The sequence below is a fragment of the Myotis nattereri genome (genome assembly GCF_964212035.1).
Source record: "Myotis nattereri genome assembly, chromosome: 1".
In the NCBI taxonomy this organism is placed as follows: Eukaryota; Metazoa; Chordata; class Mammalia; order Chiroptera; family Vespertilionidae; genus Myotis; species Myotis nattereri.
This window is the reverse complement of record NC_138075.1, coordinates 205,750,686-205,766,549: the sequence shown is the minus strand read 5'-3', so window position 1 is coordinate 205,766,549 and position 15,864 is coordinate 205,750,686. Positions and strand designations below refer to the sequence as shown.

The 15,864-nt window shown below is 40.7% G+C and overlaps 1 protein-coding gene across 1 annotated transcript in view; it reads right to left on the bottom strand.

Moving 5' to 3' along the window:
- APBB2 (amyloid beta precursor protein binding family B member 2) overlaps positions 1–15,864 on the bottom strand; it is a 328,097-nt gene that overhangs the window by 215,219 nt on the left and 97,014 nt on the right. The window contains exon 3 of the mRNA XM_081092795.1: positions 11,166–11,271. The gene's annotated coding sequence lies outside the window, so the exon portion shown is untranslated. The remainder of the gene's footprint in view (positions 1–11,165; positions 11,272–15,864) is intronic.

The following is a 15,864-nucleotide window of genomic DNA, read 5'->3' as shown; positions in this document are numbered from 1 at the left end:
GACGTTACTCAACTTATCCCCTCCCAATGAGCTTCCTTCCCCCGATTTGATTTCCCATCACGGAGCCAACCAACCAGAGGTATTGGCACTTGCTACATGCCAGGCACTGTGCCTCCTATATGAAATGCAGAATCCAAAGCTGAAACAGACAGTCTTTGCCAGGTGGTTTTTCAAATCTGTGTTTGCAACACTTCACTTAAAACTCAATATAGTATCACTCCAACCTCCATCCCTGCCTGTTCTAAGGAGCCCGAGCAAGGGGTACAATTGCGAAGTATTCTAGTGAAGCCACCCTCTGTTGATTAATTTAGTATATATACTGATCTAAAAGAATAATAAAATAAACTTTTGTCAAGGTGTCAAAATTTCCACATCTTAAAATTTTTTTTTATAAAATCTCTCCCAACCAAGCTGTAGCCGGTTTGGTTCAAGAGGCTAAAGAGTCGGCCTGCGGACTGAGGAATCCCTGGTTCAATTCCGGTCAAAGACACATACATGCCTGGGTTGCGGGCTCAATCCCCAGTAGGGGGCGTGCAGGAGGCAGCCAATCAATGATTCTCTCACATCATTTATGTTTCTATCAATGACTCTATCTCAGTGATGGCGAACCTATGACACGCGTGTCAGAGGTGACACGCGAACTCATTTTTTTGGTTGATTTTTCTTTGTTAAATGGCATTTAAATATATAAAATAAATATCGAAAATATAAGTCTTTGTTTTACTGTGGTTGCAAATATCAAAAAATTTCTATATGTGGCACGGCACCAGAGTTAAGTTAGGGTTTTTCAAAATGCTGACACGCCGAGCTCAAAAGGTTCGCCATCACTGGTCTATCTCATCATTAGTGTTTCTCTCTCTCTTTCCCTTCCTCTGAAATCAATTAAAAAAAAAAAATCTCTCCCAACCAAGACACTGCAGCTTTGGGGGGAGCAAACACTCTTCTTCAATCATTGTTTCCTCCTTGAAGCTGGTGAGGACTCGACCGTGTCTTGCCCACCACTGACTCTGCAGCACCTTGCAGAGTGCCTGGCACAAAATAAGCACTCGGTAAATACTAGGTATCTGCTGAGTGAATGAATGAACAAAAGGTTCAAAGTTAACCTCTTTTTTCTTGATTCCAACTCCTCAAAATCTTTGTTCCATTGATTATCTCCTCTTAAAAGACAGCTTTGGGTTCAGCCAAAAAAAACAAACCCATATGATGTATTTCCCGGACACTTAATAGCAATCAATGTAACCGTGAGTAAGTTTTCTGATCACTCTCTATGCCTTGTTTTTCTTATCTATAAAAATAGAGATAGCACTATCTAGTTTGCAAGGTTTTTGTGGTATCTGTGAGATTTGAAAACAATCTATGTAAGGGGCCAAGCAGGAATCACATGAATGTGAACTGAATGAATGAACAAATTGCTATTCTGTTCTGTGGCTCCAGATCAAAATATAACCATCAAAATCTAATTTGCCAAAGCTGATCTTTATTTAAACAATAGATATGTTTGAATAAACATATTACAACACAACTGGAGTCTGTCTGCTGGTGAACATCAAAGGAAGAGTTTAACATCTGCTTTTAAATGCAGGAAAACAGCAATTAGTTTAACAAGTGAAAGGAAAGGTGCACAACCCGATTTTATTTTCCCCACCGAAGTATCCATATGTTAAGGGATTACCAGCGTACAGCCTGACTGAAGCTTTTTGCAGGGGTCACATAGTGGGGGGAGGGGACCCTGGAAATGGTTTTTTAATTCTACGTTTATTGAGAGCTCCTGCTTTTTTCTGTGAAGAATGCACAAGCCAAGTTTGCCCTACGCGCAAGTGTAAACTCCAAGAATAAGATTGGGTCTGGGGAGTATTTTTATCTGACGTGCTTGCTTTTCCAGTAACCCAAGATATAAAACCTCAAGAGGGCATAACATCATGAGTCTTTGTGCGACTTCACGTTTATGAGAGAATATAAACTCTGTGGCAGACAGGCACACGTTTGTTTTTGCAGTAGAGCACTGTTCTGCGGCCCATTCTGCTGTTCTTGCGTTTCCCGCAGGCCCAGCAGTGGCCCATGGGAATCAGAAGCTCCCACGCGCTCTATTTTAAGCGCACCTGAACTCGCCACCTACTGAGGCTGCGGGTGCTATGCAGGGCCTTCTCTTCCTCTTTCTCAGGAGCAGCAGAGAGACAAGCTAGGAAACGTCCCTGGGTCTGGTTTCCTTTCTCACAGCTCACTTGGGCTGTTCTTCTGGGAGATGAAAGAAACCCTGAGTTTCTCAAAGCCCAGAGCCAATGCCGATCTGGAATAGCATTTTCCATTTTCTTAAAAGCCATCACGTTCTACTGTCCTCAGGCAAACAGAGTATGAAGCACAGCCAAACCTGCCTCCATAGAGTTCACGAAGGAGATGCACTCGTTATAAGAGAACATGACCTCTGCTATGACATCAGCAAAGACTGGCCCTGAGATAAACATGGGCTGTAACAGTGAAGCGTCCAATCTGTCCTCCGCGCTCACACGTTGGGCTCCTTTAAAGCACAAGTGGCTCCCGTCAGGATGTGGATTCCCCCCTAAATTCCCAATGAGCCAGCAGCATATGAACCAATCACGACAACCTGTTTTCTTACCCATCCTCATCTGACAGACTCTTTCTCGCTAAGGTCACAGAGTTCAGAAGCAGAGAGAAGCTGGATGCAAACTTAGGCAATGTGAACCCGGGGCCCTGATGATCTGCCCTAAAGGAGGAAAGCACATGTATCCGATGTCTCAATCTGCACCCAGCAGGGACCAAACAAGAGTGACCTTCAGCAAAAGGGCTCTGCATGAGTTTACAAACTGAGGTCTTCATCAGCATGAGTGACAGTTGTAACATGGTTCCTGGACTCAAAATGATCATTCAAGACATTTGACTTTTATACCCGGCAAAATGACGCAGCCCAAAGCACGGCTTCACAGCCTGCAAAGAGGGCTTGCAAAAGTGTACTTTGATCTTGGCTTCAGTCTTTGACAGCACGTCACCAATTATTTATCTGATAAAATGGCAATTAGGAATTTCCTAAAACTTTAGCAATCAATCCAGATATCACACTAAAATCCAGTGACTCCTTTTGTTTTATCATTTTTTAATTCTCACCACCTAAAGATATGTTTTTATTAATGAGAGAGAGAGAGAGAGAGAGAGAGAGGAACATCAATCGGTTGCCTCCCATATGTGCTCCAACTGAGGATACAACCCACAGCCTACGTGTGTGCCCTGAAAGGGAATCAAACCTGCCACCTTTTAGTGTACAGGACGATGCTCCAGCCAATGGAGCCAGGGCAGGTGACTCCTTTTACTTCACTTTTACTGCAATGGAAGCCTTACTTACATAATTAAAAATTATTGAATTTTAGGACACAAAATAATTTTAGAGATTTATCACCTTATCTATGCATAATTTAGGAAACAGAGAGTTAGGAAAGACCAAAAAAAATTAATAAGACTACATCCCATTCCTCAGGATTTCACAGTCTAGTAAATTAAACACAACATTATATGAAAACTATGACCCAATTCAAGTGGAAAACAATAAAAGATAAAATCAGATTATGTCATCAGAGAGATTCAAGTTGGGTTTTAAGGGAGTTCAACATAGAGTACATACTTCATAGCACAGCACTTCAGCACAGCTGTTAAGAGCATGAGAGTCACATAGACCTGGGCTCAAGCCTTGACTATGCCACTCCCTGGCTGTGTGACATTAGACAAGTTATTAACCACCTGAGCCAAAGTTTCAAAATCTTTAAAATGAGGTAAGAACATCTACCTCTCAGAACGGATGTAGGATTAAATAAGATAAAACATGTAAAACTCTTAATAAGTCCTCAGGACACTCTCAGGGTAGCCTGCTAGCAGTGGCTTCCAGCCCCAGGACTATGATCTGTCCATCTTGCCTGTCTAGCTCCTTTTCTCACCAATGCCCCTTAACTGCTCTGTCCGGGGCCCTGCTACATCCTATTAACTCTCCTTTAATGATGAGGAAATCGACTTTGAGAGGACGGGGAACATGCCCAACATCATATAGTCAGGAAACAGACCATCACATCCACCTCCAGACTCAAGCCTTAGGGTACATGGTTACTTCTTGATCTAATCTCTCCTATTATTTCATAAGCAATTTAAAAGCAAGCAGAGCAGCTTGTTGCGAAAATTTTTAAAGGTGCAGGCCCTCTCTAGGCAGGCCCAACCCCAAGAGCACACAGCTTGGTGAATAACGTGCTGGGCCATTATCGGTCCCCACCACCACTCACACGTGCCCTTGTGCAGTCAACAATCTGCAGAACCTGGCATGGCAGTCCTGTCTCCAGTTTCCTCTTCTTCAGGCTATACTGCAGCCTGCCCCCAAGTGACCTTTGTAAAACTCCCCTCCAGTTATGAAATGTCTTCTACTGTAAAATTCTCACCATTATATAGAGCAGCAGTTCTCAACCTGTGGGTCGCGACCCCTTTGGCGGTCGAATGACCCTTTCACAGGGGTCGCCTAAGACCATCCTGGATATCAGATATTTACATTACGATTCATAACAGTAGCAACATTACAGTTATGAAGTAGCAACGAAAATAATTTTATGGTTGGGTCACAACATGAGGAACTGTATTTAAAGGGCCAGAAGGTTGAGAACCACTGATATAGAGCTTAATAAAACCCCCCATCTCCAGCATGGCACACACAGGCCTTCCTCATTCTGGCCCCGAGGCTTTGCAACCTGAGCCTACCCTACGCTGCTCCCCAACACGCCCATCCCCAGCCACTCTCTGAACACCCATGAGCCTCCATTCCTCTATGACCTGGAGCATGCATTTCCTGCAGCCCCTCCTCTTCTCCGCTTTTCTGTCTTCTAGCTCAGCCCTGAGACTGATTTCCCTGCCAGCTCTTCAGTGCAGCAAACACCTTTCCCGATTCCTCAGCTGAAACGACTGCCCCTCCTCGGCAGGCCCGGAGCATGTGTGAGTCCACCTTCCCCACCAGCTCACTGGACTCAGGAGGATCCTGCAAGAGTTAGACAGATGGAAGTTGGAATCCTAACTCTAACATTTTCTAGCTGTGTGAATGTGAGCAAGTTCCTTTACCCCCCTGAATTTCAATAATCCCCAATCCCAGAAATTACTTGGAAAACCAAATGATTAAACACTATGGCTTCCATACTTGTTCAGACAGTGGAGTTACACTAAGGGCAGAACGCCATTAAATCTTGATATACTTAAAAAAAGAAAAATAAAGTCAATCTTGATATGTTTATTTGTATCATGTGAACTAAGAACTACTCTACTAGGAGAAAGTATGACTACATTAAATGTATACAGGTTTCTAAATATAAAAAACATACATGTACACACACATACATGTTTTTAAAATCATCATTCTAAATTTATCAATTAAATGCTTGTTATTTAACTTTTTTTCCCATTTGCTAATTTAACTTAACAAGTAGTAGCAGGTACCAAAAGTTTAATAAAATATAATGGAAGAAAAAAATGTATAGATTAGAAAATTCTATTTATAACTTATTTTGGAGGGGATGGGTCAATAAATATCATTACTCAATTTTACTAGCCAAATACCTCATCTAAGACCACCCATCCAACCCACTGCTCGGCATACCGTACAAGCTAAATAAATGTTATTTGAGTTCTGAATTTGAAACTCAAGTTAAGTTCCTTGAAAGCAAGAGCATATCTCATTAATCTTTGAATAATGAGCTCCTAACACAGTGCCTGGCACACAGTAGTTGCTCAACAGATGTTGGCTTAATAAATAAACTTAAAATTGAGAAAGCATGCAAAGGTCTCTAAAACATTTTGCATCTCCAATTAATTTGAATTCAAATTTATTCCAATACATTATATCCCAAAGTCTATAAATGTTCCTTCTGTACCCATTACCTTATCTGAGACAGAGTTTCTTGCGAGGAAGAAATATGAAGGTAGAATCCTTCCTTAAGAACAGAAATATTGATGGAGACAGCTAAGCGGGAGGAACATGTCACCTGCATTCTTGCAACAGAACAAAGGGCCCAAAGAAGACACAATGCTTTATACACAGTACCTGTCAGACAGTAACCCCTACAATTTGAACCACATATTTAGCCCCACAAGCCTCCTATTCAGAAGATGTGTGGTTACAGTAAACACTGCAGAGATTACAGAAGGGCAGTCCTAATCTATTCTCTGTTTGCAAATGAAAAACCTAGCTATTTCTACTCCTCTCTAACTGAAAGCCAGGGCAGCCTCAAATCAACATAAAGCTAAGATCCAACAGTTCCGCTTTCACTAAGAATGATATTATAGATAAATATTTATTAGGATAGGGCCCTGGTCGGGTGGCTGAGTTGGTTGGAGTTTTGCCCTGTGCACTAAAAGGTTGTGGGTTCAATTCCCGGTCAGGGCACATACCTAGATGGTGGGTTCAATCCCCATTCGGGACTCATATGGGAGGCAACCAATCGATATTTCTCTCTCACATCAAAATCAATAAAAACATATCCTCTGGTGAGGATTTTTTAAATTTATTTATTAGCATAGGAGTTCATTATTTATTGTTAAATGGAAAAAAACAGGGTACCAAATAATTTATGGCATATACTACTCTTTTAGTATTAACATAAACATATGCACATATTAAATAAGATAATAAAATAGAAGCTGTTTTTTTTTACTTGTTAATCATCCATGGCTAATTTTTCAAAAGTGTATCTATATTTTGTCAACATTACAGACTCAAGTTTCCAGAAATCGACCTCAGATAATTAAATAAAAATACTTGAAAGAGGGAAGACTTGAAAACATATTTGTGATTAAGAAAAAAATAAACGTAGAGGACAGAAGAGAGTTAAGGAGAAGTGCGGAGGTGGTCTGTGGTTCTGAATTTTCCCTAAAACCGTGGGCTTGCCTCCTGGAAAAGAAACCAGTCACCAACACATGTAAGCACCCCTGAGAGTGTACAAAGTACTGTCAGTACCGTTTGCTCATGGCTTGTAAATTTCAGAAAGGATGTCCCTCCTCCTCCCTTAATGATTACTTCCACATAACTATTTCTTCAGGACGAGATCCATGTGGAGCATACTTATATACTATGACCTCCTTCTTTTATTTTTTGCTAGCTTAAAGGTGAATTATGAACATCCTTTGGTGCATATAAAAATTCACCTATGACATCAGGTTTAGTGAGCAGAGATCTGTTTGCTATGGTCCCTCTGGCAACACAGTGTCTGTCTCAGCTTATTATTGTGATCAAAAGTCCTATAGCTACCTTGCCTCCACAAAATGGAAAAATGACTTTTACAACAATGTCCCAAAGGGAAAATATTTTGGTATAATGGAAGCAAAATATTTCACCAGAGACTATATTAAATTTTCAAGAGATCCTAAATGATTTGAAAGGCTGTTTAAGCAGCTTACTTTCTGAGACTAAGTTCTATCTCCAATCCAAACACCACTGCAAATATCTGAATCCTGAGGCCCAGAGAATTAATCTTTTGTCCTTTTCATTCCATTTCTGTGAACAGATTGGTGACTTCCAACATAATCCTCTTTCAAATATCCTTCCAAGTTGGAATAACAACTATACCAATAGGATTTCCTTTATGTTAAGGTCAATATGTGAATATAAGACTACAAAATTTAACTAAATAAAAACTGCTATCATTTTTTAAAATTCCATTGCCAACAGTATTTCACTATTGCAATATTTCACTGGAGCAAAGCAACTGTTTTGGGAGGAAATTTTCAAGTCCTTCCTTTCAATGGACTATATGAGCAGAGACTCAACAACACTTAGAATTATATTCGTGGTGTGTGAGTACTCTATGTGTGTGTATAGTATTTTTTCAGTACAAATATCTTATTAAACTTCAAATGGGGTTCATAGTTAAAGACCCTTACCTTATTATTATAATTACTAGCAAAAAATACACAACTTAATTATAAGTAAGTTTATAGTAAATACAATCCTATCTAATAATAGACAAACATGGTAATTAACTGTACCTCCGACATGCTTCCCATTGACCAATCAGGGTGATATGCAAATTAACTGCCAACTAAGATGGCAGCCAGCAGCCAGGCAGCTGAAGCGAACAGGAGGCTTGCTTGTTCCAGTGATGGAGGAAGCCAAGGTTCCCCGCCTGCCGCTGCCGGCCTCTGAGCTGCACTCTAAGAAACAATGTTGCAATTATAGAAGCTAAACAAACCCCAGAAACCTGCTTTCAGCCAGCCAGGCCTCAGAGCTGGAGCTGCAACAGTGTTTCAATTATAGAAGCCAAACAAACCCAGATACCTGCTTTCAGCAGCCGAGGTCTCAGAGCTGGAGCAAAGCCTCAGAGCTAAAGCCGGCTCTCAGTTCCAGTGACAGCCATAGAAGGTAAATAAATCCCAGAATAAAAAAAAGAAAAGAAAAAAAGGAGAGGTTGGGAGCTTCAGTCACCCACCAGCCTGAAAACGGCCCTCAGCCCCTCACCCAGACTGGCCAGGCACCCCAGTGGGGACCCCCACCCTGAAGGGGGTGTGATCAGCTGCAAACAGCCATCATCCCCTCATCCAGGCTGGCCAGGCACCCAAGCGGGACCCGCACCCTGATCCGGGACACCCTTCAGGGCAAACCAGCTGGCCCCCACCCGTGCACCAGGCCTCTATCCTATATAGTAAAAGGGTAATATGCAAACTGACCCCAACAGCAGAAGGACTGGGAATGACTGGTCACTATGACACACACTGGTCACCAGGGGGCAGACACTCAATGCAAGAGCTGCCCTCTGGTGGTCAAGGCGCTCTCACATGGGAGAAGCTCTGCTCAGCCACAAGCCAGGCTGATGGCTGCCAGTAGAGCGGTGGTGGTGGGAGCCTCTCCTGCCTCCTCAGCAGCACTAAGGATGTCTGACTGCAGTTTAGGCCTGCTCCCACTGGCAAGTGGACATCCCTTGAGGGCTGCTGGGCTTCCAAAGGGATGTCTGATTGCCATCTTAGGCCCAATCCCCTGGGGAGCGGGCCTAAGCCAGCAGGTGGTCATCCCCTGAGGGGTCCCAGACTGCGAGAGGGCACATGCCGGGCTGAGGGACCCTCCCTCTCCCCCCCACCCAAGTACACAAATTTTTGTGCACCGGGCCTCTAGTCTATATATATAAAAGGCTAAGTGTCCGTCCAACCGGTAGCTATGACATGCACTGACCATCAGGGGGCAGACGCTCAACGCAGGAGTTGCCATGACACACACTAGCCATTTAAAAATAAATGGCACCACGGACCTGGCGCCAACAAACCAACATTCGCCTTCCCCCAAGTAGGACACAGGCTCCATCACCACCCAGGAGCGACACCCCACCAAATCACAGCCAATGATGTCAAGATCCCATGGTGCAAAATGCGGCCCACAGCCCAGCCCAGCTCGGAAATGATCATCGCTGTGGGCTCTGGGTAATGATGTCACACAACAACTCCCGGCTTCCTCTCCCTAGCGACTAGCCTCCTTGCAGTTTCTTCAGCCCAGGAACACGACTTGCTTTATAGCCAGGTGCAAACATTTTACACTTCAACCAAATGTCTGTGAAGCGTTTTCCCATGCCTCATCTCATTTGATCCTCACAGAAGTCCTGGAGTAGGTAGATAGGAGATTCAGTGGAATCCTATTTTCTTTTTATTCGCCTATTTTCTTTCTAAAACAGAGATTTAGAAAGTTTATAAACTTGACCAAACTGAAAAGAAGTAAGAAATGGTGGACCTTGAAAATGACTTCAGGTTTTCTCACTGTGCAGAATATAGTCGAACACTGCTACGGTTAAATATTTTATCTTTTGTTCTTCCTGCGTGATCTACAATAATAATCTGCTTCCTGTTGATATTTACTGCTGTGTTGCTGACAATTATGTGAAAGAGAAGCTGGGGTCCTTCAATGGGCTGGAAAAAGTTTAGCTACATCAGAAAGCAGGTCTAATTAATCAAGTTTATTCTATATCTATAAAAGGCTAAGTTGACTTACACATGCACGATACATATAAAGCTCTCACTGGCGCTAATTGCATGCGTGTTTCAATCTGTCATTGTCGATCATGAATTTGGTTGACACTTCTATTATAGAGAAAGGGCGAATAGTGATATTAAAAATATTTCTTCTAATTAATTTCCTTTCAATGAGCATGAATCTGTGTACCAGGACACTAGTCTAACAATAAAATCTGGTATTATTTAATGTTTCTATAGAACTTCTAGAGCAAAGTTCTTTTCTGCCTTGCTTTACTTTAGCTGCTTCAACTAGTTCATTTGTACTATCAAATATGTAAAGGAGCTGTAAGACACAAGGCATACCTAGTTTAGAAAACTACCTAGTAATTAAATGCATGCACAGTTCCTATTGTCAATGGTATTGTTCCTGGAACATGCCAGAAAGAAGGTGTGTGTGTGTGTGTGTAGTTTTGCTTGCATTCTTATGGGCCATGCATGCTTCCAAGTAGTATCTACAGCAAAGTACAGTGACTGTATTATTTTTAAGGCCCATTTTACCTTTTCAAAAATATCAGAGGATAATATTAAATTTATAGTCTCAAGCAATTTTTTCTAAAAGACAGCAAAGCCATTCATACAGGTGTCTCAATTAGCATATCTGAAAGTCCCTCAAAAAGGTATAAAATAATAAAACCGGCAGGTGCACCAAATCTTCCAAGACCAGGCTACATGAAGAACATCTTGAACAAGTGACTCTACATTTTGTTTTCCCTTCTAGACAAGAAAAGAACCAAATGGATTTCACTCTTATTCCAAAAATTCAGAGTCAAAGAGCCCATATAAAAGTCTAAAATACCTGAAGCTCATAAAACTGGACTCACTTTTCTGTCACACCACATCGCATCCCTTATTTTTAAAGTTTAATTCATCTACTGCACATCAAATAAAAGGCTTTATTACAACCTTGAGGACTCAGTTTTTGAAACCCAAAAAAAATGGCACAATGCAGACAGTCATCCAAATCTCTTTAGAAGGTGTTTTTGAAAAGGTCTCCTGAGTCCCTTTCCATGTTTCAAATCCATAAGAATACATAAAGCTTACAAAGCCAGGACAGAAAGAAAGCAGAAAGGCCACAGACCCACTGTTAACTTTCTCAGAGAAGTATATCGGAATTTTTTTAAAAAGCTAGTTAGAAAATGACTTACTTTTCCCAGATCTTTGGTACAAAGCTCAAAAGGCAAGTTCCTTTCTCCCACAAAGTCTTGTTAATTAATAGCAATTGCTCAGCGAGGTCAGGCAGCCCAGATGTATCTAAAAATTGTGTAGAGACAAAAATAGTTAAAATTCAAAGTCAGATTAGAAATTAAAAATCAAAACATCCCATTGCTATTCACATCCTCTCTGCATAATTAAAGTGTAGATTTCACTGAATAGCTAAATGATGAGTTTTGTGAGCTACCTTTCTTCCAGAACAATACTAACAAGGCTTGCTAAATCTGGACCGCATTTTGATCTGTTGTCTTATTAAAGTTACTAAAGCAGGAATCAGTGAGGCTTCTTGGCAACCATTCATGGTAAAAATGTCCTTCTCAGGGAGTCATAAAGAGCAACTGAGGGTGGATCTGGACTTCTAATTATACGGAGACTTGGGAGGGAAGGTCTACCGCAATCACACTTGTGCCTGCACCACCTTCCAAAGGCGAGCTCATCTCACAAACACAGAGGCAGTTTGAACAGACGGGAACAATAACAAAGAAAACCACCAGCAACTTTAATGCCCTTCAGATATATTCCCTTAGGCACCCTTCCCTGCCGCAGGTGGGAATAAGAAGAGTCCTGTTAATTTTTTTCTAATAAAACAGAAAATCCAACAATTCTGCATGATAATAACCTGATTTAAAATGTAAGTTACTTCCCCAACAATGCTGTGAATGAATACATACATAATAGCTCATTCACAAGATTACAAAGTTTGAGACGGTGAAACAGATGCCACAGGTAAACCATAACCTCAAGTCTGTGCTCTCCCATTCAGGGCCTTATGTTAGATGTAATTCTAAGAAGCGTGATGAACTCCTCTGTGAGCCAGGAGAGGTTGAAAAATAGGTCAATTAGAAGAAGACAGGAAGAACTGCTACAGTAGCAGTCGTAACTGAAAAGCAGGCAGAATCCCAGGAACATCAATAGACATCTTTTATTATTATTGTCATTGTTACTGCCAACACTCATAGTGTTGACGCTCATGCCAGATTCTTGTTTTGCACATATTAACTCTACACAGGATAGACACAAGCAGAATATAACAGGGCTTAACCATAATTGATGGAAAGGACAAACTTTAAATTAGTTTATTAAAAAAAGACTCTGGCCGAAACCGGTTTGGCTCAGTGGATAGAGTGTCGGCCTGCGGACTGAAGGGTCCCAGGTTCAATTCCGGTCAAGGGCATGTACCTGGGTTGCGGGCACATCCCCAGTGGGAGGTGTGCAGGAGGCAGCTGATCGATGTTTCTCTCTCATCGATGTTTCTAGCTCTCTGTCTCTCTCCCTTCCTCTCTATAAAAAATCAAAATATATTTTTTTAAAAAAAGACTCTGAATTTATCCTTTAAAAAAGTGTAAATTATACATAAAGATATATACTAAGAAGTTTTCTATTATAAGTAATATCATTTCAAGCAATTTGAAAACTTTAAGTATCCAACAATGGATAAACAGATTTTTTAAATCTGTAAGGCATTTAAGTGGGAAAATGTTTTTAAGTAGTGTTCGTGGAAATGCAGACTATAAGGCAAAATGTTCAATATGATACCAATTTTGTTTCAAAGTATTTACATCTAGAAAAAAAAACTATAAGTAAAAAATAAGTCAACATGTGAATAGCTGCTTACTACAGATAATAGAATTAGAGTAGAATAATTTTGCTTTCTTTGCATCTCCCTGTGGTACCCAAATTTTCCACAATAATCCTATCTACTTTTCCAATTATAAAATAACAATGTGCTATATAAAAATAAGACTGAGCCATTTGGTGGAAAAATCTCTTTTTATGCCCACTTTAATTTCACACACAAATCCAGACAACAGATTGAAGGCCAGCCCAAGACCCAGGACACCAGAAGCTTTCTCCACAAGTATTAACAGATCTAGTCTTACGACTGTACCCTTAAAAGTATTTTCTAACTCACAGTTCAAGGGCAACCCAGCCCCAACAGGGATGTTCAATGTATATAAATCCATTACAGAGTTCAAAATATAATTTGCTTTTATTGGCTAAAACAGTCATGGACTTGGTAAAATCCAGATGAAAGATCTTTAAATTATAATGGTACACAAACTGTCTTAATGTCTGAAGGAAATTCTATATTGAATGAAGAAATTGTGTTCTGGATAAAGCTCCTTTCAAATAAGAGCAAGAAGAAAGAAATACAAGGAGTGATGGATTTGGGCACAGGGATGAACGTTCAGTTTTGTTTTGTTTTAAATATACTTTATTGTTTTTTTACAGAGAGGAAGGGAGAGGGATAGAGAGAGAAACATCGATCAGCTGCCTCCTGCACATCCCCTACTGGGGATGTGCCCGCAACCCAGGCACATGCCCTTGACCGGAATCGAACCTGGGACCCTTCAGTCCACAGGCCGGCGCTCTATCCACTGAGCCAAACTGGTCAGGGCTCACTTGGGCAGTTTTAAATAGAAAGTGAGAACAGAGAGATTGATCTTTATAATCTCCAAAGGAACTTAGTTATATTAAAAATGTTCCCAACCACGCCCTGACCGGTTTGGCTCAGTAGGTAGAGGGTCAGCCTGCGAACTCAAGGGTCCCAGGTTCGATTCCGGTCAAGGGCATGTACCTTGGTTGCGGGCACATCCCCAGTGGGGACTGTGCAGGAGGCAGCTGATCGATGTTTCTCTCTCATCGATGTTTCTCTCTATCCCTCTCCCTTCCTCTCTGTAAAAAATCAATACAATATATTTTTTAAAAAAATGTTCCCAACCACGATGGAATTTGACTTCGAAAATAATCCATTTGCCAAAAGTGGTGACTCGAGTCAGGAGTGCATTTAGTTAATCCCATCGGCTGAAATCACGTAAGAACTGGATGGTGATAGTGCTCAAGAGTCAAATTGGCCCCCACCCACCTGAGTTCACTCACCTGCACTTGTTAGCAGCACATTTAAATGATGTGTCCCTTTCCATTTTCAGTTTAACCTTCTCGCGTATCATACAGCCAGTAACTATTTTGTATAGAGCAGCTGCTTTACTATGACTCTCCATTCTCAAAAAATGTACTGAAGATTAAAAGTCAGTGTGTGTGTGTGTGTGTGTGTGTGTGTGTGTGTGTGTGTGGTTTTATTTCATAAAACTACAAAGCATCTGAAAGATTAGATGTATATACACCTGAATAATAACCATATTCCTGCTACACAAACCATAGATGTAGTAGTCATTACTTCTTTGTTTTCTTTCAAAAAATGCTGACTTCCATACAAAACACACACACACACACACACACACAAAAACAAAGCCCTTCTGTTTCAAATCTGCTTTTGTATTTTTAAGCATTTTCACAGGTTCCCTAGCAAATGGAAACAAAAGCTACTGGCATCGTGTTTTGTTTTGTATGAAAGAACAGAATAGGCAAATGAACATTTTAATTATGCTATTACTTATAAAAATAGATCACAGAGGAGATATTGAGTTCCAGAAAAATCAGTCAGTTCAAGTTCAAGATCCCCCTCGGAGACTATCATTTTATCAAATGCATGCTGATTACTTTGGAAAATAACTTGGGAACTCTTGGTTTCTGTGTCTCACAAGTTGCTGCACATAGGCACTTTTAATAATTTGCAACCAAATATTATAATTAGCAAGTAAACTCAGATATTATACTCAACTATGAGTACTCAAAAAAAATCTATGAATTTTAATTTTTAAAGGAAGACATGCTGAAATATACACCCATCTCTACATGCCTCACACTGACTGAAAATGTAGAGCACTGAGGAATTCTCAGTATGAAACCTATATTTCTTAAATTGCTGCAAGAATTAGCATATGCATAGCTCAGGGGAATACAGTCTCGTAGCATTACCGGATATTAAAAAAAGGGCAACCAATGTTTTCAGAGTCTACCTGGAAAACAAGCAGAAATTGTTTTCCCGGGCTCTCTAGTCTCTCTCTGGTCAGAATTCCACCATAATCTAAATTGGTCTTTGGCACCATCGCAGGTCATTTTTTGTATCACTGTGCCACTTCCGGTCCAAAGCCCAAAGACCTTCACTTTCAATGACCTCCTCCTCTCACCGGTTCTTTTCTTCTAATTTCTAAACTCCCAATACTTCCATAAAATATTTTAGCAGAAGTTCAAGGGTGGGGAGCTTAAACAAATGATGAGTGACGTTTAACTTTTTCTGGATTATATGCATATTTAAGGAAAATTACCCAGATTTTGGTTTCTAAATATTTTAGCTCTTTGGAGAAATAGTTGGGTACAGGCCTGAGCTAAGAAAAGTACAAGATAAGCCTAGAACATCTTTTTATGCCAGAAAGCAAGATATGCTCAACTATTAATGCAGACATGACAAAAAGACATAGGAGCTGGTCATCATTTTGAACAACAAAATGATATGGATGAAATAGAACACACTGAATACAAAAGAACCATTTACCCACAGATATTCATGAAAAAGAGGGTAGTGGGAAGCTCATCTTTATTTTTAAAATGCGAGCTAATAAACACCAAAGAATAGCAGAAATAGAAAATCCTACTTTACAACCAGCGAGGCAATTATTGGTTCACTCAAGGATCATTAATGGATGCTAAAGCCACAAGGGGAAAGGTTGCTGTGGGACAGGACACTCAGTCTCAGAGTATCACCCCGCAGAATACTTACCTCTTACCTAA